The following is a 7,881-nucleotide window of genomic DNA, read 5'->3' as shown; positions in this document are numbered from 1 at the left end:
CAATTATTTAATGACATATCATTCCTAAATTATCTTTATTAAGTCCCACTTAATAAAAAAAATACAACTTAAAAGAGATAATCTTATAAATTTAATAAATTTATTATTTATTTCTTAACCGTCGTAGTTGATTAAATGGTAACACATAAAAGAAACGATGGACAAATTATTTCTCTACCACATAAATATCTGTTCATGTGTCTTTTATTTGCACCACATATATATATTATTGCAAGACATTTTTAGAAATGATGATGTTTCTAGAATTAAATAAATTTCTTTTTTCTTATTTAATAATATTATATAATGGTATCATCCCTAAATTATTTTTCTTAAGTCCCACTTATAATAATAATTATTATTAAGAAATACAGTTTGAGAGGGGTAATCTTATAATAAATTTAATAAATTTATTATTTATTTCTTAAACTCCGTATTCGATTAAATGGTGACACACGAAAGAAACAAGAGAGAAATTATTTCTCTAGCACATAAATAAATGTCTATGTGTCTTCTATTTGTACCACACATATCCATTATTACAAGACATTTCTAGAAATGAGAGATGATGATATTTGTAGAAATATAATTAAATATTTTAAAAAATAAATTAATGATTCAAATAAATAAGAGCAGAGACTCTTCATTTTACTCACCTCCTTGATCTTTCCTCTTTGATATGTTTCTCTACTTCTTTCTTATATTTTTATCTTTTTCTTTCATAAATAATATATAATTTTTCTTACTATTAATTTATTTTAAAATGAAGTGTTATGTTTGATTGATTATCATAATTCTTCTATTTTTTGACACAATATGAATATTGTTTTAATATATATTAGTATTCTCTGTAGCGCAAAAGTCAATTTATTTATGCATGTAGCTTATAAGTGTGACTATCATTGCAACAATTGATACACGGTGCTTTGATACACGGTGCTATATTTTTGAGGCATGTGTTCTTTTCATCCATGACAGATTTAGGCCAAGGTGACTAAGTACGGTTGTACAAATATAACAAATAGTAAAATGCACGGTGCTATTGTTTGTTTTGATAATAGTACACAATGTCAGACTCAAAGTCCAATTCAAGCAAGCTGCTTGATTTGACTTCAATACTGTACTATATAGTGGATTCTACATATTCCAGTCCATTTTCAATCTTATGTGGAATTTGACCTGTTGTGAGTTGCATATACAAAACCTCTGCTTAAGATAATAGTATTATCGATAAACCCCTATGATCTCTCTATCTCCCTAATTTCTTAATAAAAGCATTCTTTTGCTTCAAATCTAGAACTTTTAAATGGCAAATTTAGCAATAGGATTGCCATTTGATTTCTCGGACTATCCTGACTTACTCATATGATTTCTTGTTTAGGTGTGATCACTCTGCATACAGACAATCAAGTAGAAAGGTTAGATACCTATTTCCTTTGTCATATGTACTTTACACCTTTTTGTTCTTTGTGTTCATAAATAAAGCAGGGACAAAGACAAAAAACTTGCTGCCTTTACCTGTTTCAATTTGTTATTTATTTAATGGTAATATGATTAGTAGTAAGAAAGTTGACATCTGTTTTAGAAATCAACTTTTATCGACCTGCTTGCGAACTTTCAATTATACTTGTTAAATGATAGAAATTTAATTTTTGCCTTTTTAAACTTCATTAAAATTTCTGATGATTAGAAGTAAAATGATGCTAAGATATGGTAAAAGTCAACTGTCAACCTCATCCCTAAACTATTTAATTGTTATGTTAGTGTTGATTTATATGTAGGCATATCATATTACTAAATTCTTCTGCAACTCTCGCATGTAGATTACTTAAAAACAAAAGTAACATTGAGCTACTAAAGGATTAATGTGCCTCTAGGCAATTGAATAGTTGAGTACACTCTTAAGAAATTTTGCCTTGAATTTTGGTGTGAAAGAAATGGATTCTCACAAAAAATGTAGACAGAAATAGATTGATATCTTCATGTTGATTCATTTGGCTATAAGCTATTGGCTTTCTTTTCTTACATTTTGAACTTCTAAACTAATTTACTCATTAAATTTAATTTAACAGGTATTTGATCGTGCATGTTCAAGAGGTTGATCACAACAATAAAAATGCCTCTTCTGTTGTAAAATTTATAAATATTATCTATACCTATGTAAATAAACAACAGTCACTATGATATGTGAATGCCATTTTAATATTCAGTAGTGTGGTATTCCCATAATTATATAAAATATACTTTTGGGATTTGATGATATGTTTATGATAATGGTATGCAACAATGTGCTAAAAGTAAAGAAAACACGAGTTCTTAAAAGAGTAATACGCTTTGGGCCCGTGCAGAGCATGGACGTACCTATCTAATTATATAGAAGAGTGAGTTGGAGGACAATCAAGGCAAAATTTGTCAATTCATAAAATTCTAGAATGTTTGTTTCTATACTAGTCTTAAAAGCAAGTCACAAATTTATAATGACAAAATAACTAAACAACTTTTTTTAGATGCCAAGCGTATCCTTATAATGTAATATTAAATTAATGTGGACCCCACATTTTTCCTTAAATGCTTTGTGTATTAGTTATATTTGCCGTTTTAATGAGATATTTAACTTCATGTAAATTTTTTTTTATGGTGTGATTTTTGAATATGTTTTATTATAATGTAAATATCTAGAAAAAAAGTAGAATTATTTTTTATTTGCACAATTATATTTTGATTTTCATACATTTAAATGTAATTATAAACTATGATTTGTTAGACCTAAAAAAGTGATTCAAATGATGAGTTTTTTTAATTTTATGTTAGAATACTATAATTTATATTCATAAATTGACGTGATAACTTATTTTGAGAAACCTACTTATTTTTTTTTAAAATATTTTCTTTTCTACTAAATAATTCTAGGTCTAAAACACTTTTAACATTTGAAGTAAAATATAGGGAAAAAAACACCTTTTATCCGTAGCAACAAACATATGTAGAATCTAAGATCTAACAATAGATGAACTCAATTGGTACATCCTGAACACAGCTAATTTAGTTCAATAAGGGTAAAAATATCATTTTAACAAGTTAGTAATTTTGATAATATAATCCAATTTCAAGTAGTTGTACAACATGAAAAGATTATATTAAATTTCTGAAAAGTCATTCAAGTTGTACTAAATTCTAATAGACACGTGGAAATCTATAATACCCCGAGAATCCCAACCGATAGTAGAACCATGCTTCAAGCTCATGAGAAATAAATTATAGTGATTTGATAGTTTTATGATCAATTTTGATGTATATTAATACCTCAAATACGTCCTAGCTATTAGACGAATAAAAACATCCCTTACCGATTGAATTCTTGAGAAGGATATTGTCATAGTCAACTTCAAACAAGCATATATTTTTTTATACTATAAATTTTTGATCTCATGATCCATCATCAGATAGATAATTGAATTAGCTTTCTAACTATACCAATTTTTTCAAAATCTGATATCGGAGTAAAAAGTTATGATCATTTTACTGAGAGCTATCCGAGTTGTCCAGGAGCAACGGGCAAGCTGACAGACCGTCAAGTCAGCGATGGACCGTCGCTTTGGCCGTCACAACTGAGGCAGTAAGGCCATTTTATGGCCCAAAACTGACGGTTGGAGTGACGGTCAGTCACTAGAGTGACGGTCCGTCACCCAGACCATCAATTTTGTCCGAAACAACGCTGAAACAACATTTTAAAGGGATTTTTGGGTCTTTTCCCACCCTTTTTAACTCCTAATTACATCAAATTAAAGCACATAACTCCTCATTCATCCGTAACATCAAAATTAGGGTTTTTTTTTAATATCAAAACTCAAGAACAAGATTCAAATTCTTCTCCAAGAAAACTCAAGAATCAAAACCTCACCATTCAAGAACCTTCAAGAAAAGTTAACCTCCTTCAAGATTCAAGCTTTTGAGGTATGTAAAGTGTTAATTCATGGGTTTCTTTCACCTATGAAGCTCAAGAATTCCATTTTTAAACTCACGAATTGTGATTTTCATGTGGTGGATTGATTTTAATTATGTTGATGTGGTTGTATAAATTCCAAGTTGGAGTTTTTATGTACTTTTCATGAAATTATGCTAGTATGTGGGTTGGAAACTTTTAAATGGAGTTGATTAAAGTAACCATGATGTATGACCTAGTGAATATGCCTAAACCTAAGGTTATGCATGCAATGTGTTTGATAAAATGCCCAAAGAACAAGAATCATACTTTAGGACTCAATTATGACCAAATTGATGAACCCATGCTTTACCCTTATGTTCAAAATGACTTCCATGTATTGTTTTGCATTGAAATTGTTTGATGGATTGTTTATGAGATTAGCCTATGAAATTATAACATGTTTATATGTTTTCCTATTCATGTACCAACCATGATAATCAAGTGCTTCATGAAATTCCCCAATGATTGTATTATGGATTGTTGATTATGGTCGTGAGTCCAGGAAATGTCATGTCTTGTCAGTTTTATGCTATCGAGTCCTGGGGGTAATTGTACCCAATAATTTAGCTGTGTGCCTAGAACCAGTGTCATATTTTTAAGATACTCTCAGTCAAGCCATGTTCAATAGAATTCAGTCAGTCTCATGACGTAGGAAAACTCAGTAATCTTAGTAATCTCAGTCAGTTATCAGATCTCAGCAATATTTCATCAGTCAACAAAACTCAGTAAATTCAGTCCAATCAGTTCAATATAATTAATTCAGCATCTAATCAGATGGGAGTAGGATTCAGCACCGAGTGAGCGAGCCTAAGGATAGGAACTCACCTACGAGTAGAGGGTGTGATTCTTAGAAGCAATTCTTGTACTCCATAACTACGTAGCCACCGTAGGTTGAGACATCTAACCTGTTAGATGAGGGTTGATGAGGTGGCTTAACCTGTTAGATGAAGGTCCCACCGTTCTCCTTAGAGTACCTGTTAGATGAGGGATTACTCACAGCTTGTCTTTACCAGTGATGTGGTATTAACACCCTTCTAATTGGGGTTACAGATTGGACCCCAACTCAGCTATAATGCATTATTTGGGGCATGTCGGTTAGATGAATACTTCCCACAGTTACAGTCTCAATCTCAGTCTCAGTAATAGAACTCAGATAGCTCTACAGAATTCAGGATTGTCATATACAGTCACCCAGTTCAGTACGAAACTCAGCTAGTTCCATCAGCAACAAAATTGTCAGACATATTTATTCAGCTAATAGTATATCAGATATACGAAACTTATGTTATCAATATTCAGGTTCAGTGATGTCATAATCTTAGTCACAATTCATGTATTCATGCATGTATTCTCACGTTCATATTATTCAGTCGGTTAGTATTGTTCATGCATATAAACCCCTTGCATTCAGCCTACCTCACTTGCATATCAGTATATTCAATCTTACTGACGCATTTGCGCTATGGTGTTTTATACCATTGGTTCAAAAGCACGAGCTCCAGAGCATCCTTAGTAGATCAACCGTTCAGCAGACAAACTAGTAGTGAGTCTTCATCATTCGAGGATGATATTATTTGACTATTCATTCTTTTAATACTTAGTTTATTTCAGCAGTTGAAGTTAGTTGGGTACATGTCCAATCAACTCCTTATTCAGACCGTTTAGAGGCTTTCAGACTAGTATGTTGAGACAAATATTTTAGTTGTTTTGGTATTGATGTACCATATCTCCAGATGTTATGTTTTATCAGATTTTTGAACCTTACGGCCTTTTAACCTTTTATTCTGTATTTATACAGTGTCTTATGCAGTGCTCAGTTACAGATATCAGTCATGGGTTAGCTTGTGGTCCTTTGGGGTCATGAGCACCGTGTGGAGTTTCGGGTACCAGATTCGGGGCGTTACAAAATCACACATTGAAACAACCAAAATATTCTGTGTACGATGTGAACTCAATTTTTGTCCTCAAATGGTCATCAATTATCACCTTCATCAGAGAAGCTTTTTTTCTAAAAGTAATTTTCAATACCATACACTTTTTTTTTACTTCTTTTAATTAATCTGAGATTTAATCTCATTATTTTTTGCAATTGCTTCATGTTATTCATAACATAACTAATGTGAGTACTATTTATTATTTTAAAAATTAAATAAATTAATTATTTTCTAAATTTTTTTACTTTAATATAATAAAAATTTAATGATATTAGTGTGATAAAAACAAATAGTATATGTTAAATTGAAAAAAAAATAATTTATTGAATTATTATTTTTAATATTTAATAGAGCATAAAAATATCAAGAAAACTAAATGAATCAGATGGAATGCTTGAAATTTAAAGTAAACTAAGTAAGCAATTGGTCACAAATATTATTTACAGTATTTCGAAATACATTTTCATTTCGTTTTGAAATATTTGTTTGGCCATAAATATTTTGAAATACTTTTTTACTACTTTTAAATTTTTGAGAAACACCTCTAAACGCCTCAAGAGGTATTCCACTATTTTTGAATTTCTCAAATTACCAACTAATTCATTATACATACTACTCTACATTCTTCTGTCTCAAACAGAAAAGAGTACAAAATTTCTTTTTATAATTTATTTTATCAATATATTATATTGACAAATTTGAGTTTTCATAAGCTTTATGTTGGAGCCAAACGTAGTTTATACTTCAAATCTATCATACAAATGTTTTTTTTGTCTAATGTTTCTTATTTTGATTTTGAATTAAGAGAACTGTTTATTAATGTCAAGAAAAATTATCTAGTAGATAATTTTAATTCGATTTTAGGTTTACACCTCAAAATACTCTCATAGCAAATAAACTATTTTTTATTTTTATGTGGTAAATATTGAATTTTTTTATTTCTATATTTATTTTCTTATAATTTAAACTTTTTAAGTGAAAATACTGACTCCGCCAAAATTTTTAATATTCAAAGTTTCTAATATTTTAGTTTTTTATGCAAAAAATACTATCACGCATAAACTTGATGGGTTAAAATTTAATTTGTTAACCTATTGAAACGAAAAAGGGTCTAATATATCCTTCAACTATTGAAAATGATACACAAATACCCTCCTTCCACCTTTAGGCTCAAAAATACCCTTTCATCCATCTATTTGGCTCAAAAATACCCTTAATATATTAGAAATGGCTCAAAAATGCTCTTCTTCCTCTGTTGGTTCAAAAATATCCCTCCATCCACCTATTTGGATAAAAAATGCCCTTAACATTAAATTTAAGTCCAAAAATATCTCCTCCTTTATATTATATTATTTTTTTTGGTTTCATGTAGGGGTAATTTTTTTTTGTAATTATAATTTTTTAATTATGATATTATATATTTTTTGGTGAAATAGATATGCATTAATTAGTATATTATTTTTTTGGTTTCACGTAGTGGTGGACTTTTTTTAGTTACAATTTATTTTATTATTATATTATTTTGAGGTTTTTTTAATTACATATTATTATTATTATATTATTTTTGGGGTTTTTTAATTATAATTTCTTATTACTATATAGTTTTTGTGGGTTTTACATCAGGGGTGGGTTTTTTTTTTAATTATTATTTTTTTAGTTTTAGGTTGGTACCAAGTTATCAAGTAATTTATGGTACATCATAATATCTATATTTATTGTAATTTTTAGTTTTTCAAGAAATATATTTTTTCTATTTTAGGACTCTTAATTTCCTTCCATATATTTTAGGACTCTTAATTTTCCTATATGTTTCGGGTTTCATATTTATATATTTTAGGACTCTTAATGCAATTCTATATATTTATTTATTAAAATAAAAATTAAAGGAAAAATATTAAATGATTTTATCTATTGTAAAGTCTTCTAAGGGAGAATGTTTTTTAAAAAAAAGTTTTTTTTTTT

General features: G+C 29.0%; 1 long non-coding RNA gene across 2 annotated transcripts; it reads left to right on the top strand.

The window, feature by feature from the left end:
* The first annotated feature begins 173 nt into the window (after window positions 1-173).
* LOC107852909 lies at window positions 174-2,255 on the top strand. 2 transcript variants are annotated; one of them, XR_007045997.1, is made up of 3 exons: window positions 223-990; window positions 1,382-1,418; window positions 2,073-2,255. It is a non-coding gene; the product is annotated as an uncharacterized LOC107852909 (long non-coding RNA). The 2 variants fall into 2 exon arrangements; XR_007045996.1 differs by having other exon boundaries at window positions 174-1,418.
* Window positions 2,256-7,881: the final 5,626 nt, after the last annotated feature.

The sequence above is a fragment of the Capsicum annuum genome, chromosome 10 (genome assembly GCF_002878395.1).
Source record: "Capsicum annuum cultivar UCD-10X-F1 chromosome 10, UCD10Xv1.1, whole genome shotgun sequence".
Lineage (NCBI taxonomy): Eukaryota > Viridiplantae > Streptophyta > Magnoliopsida > Solanales > Solanaceae > Capsicum > Capsicum annuum.
The sequence above is the reverse complement of the archived record's forward strand: the minus strand, read 5'-3'. Positions and strand labels throughout refer to the sequence as shown.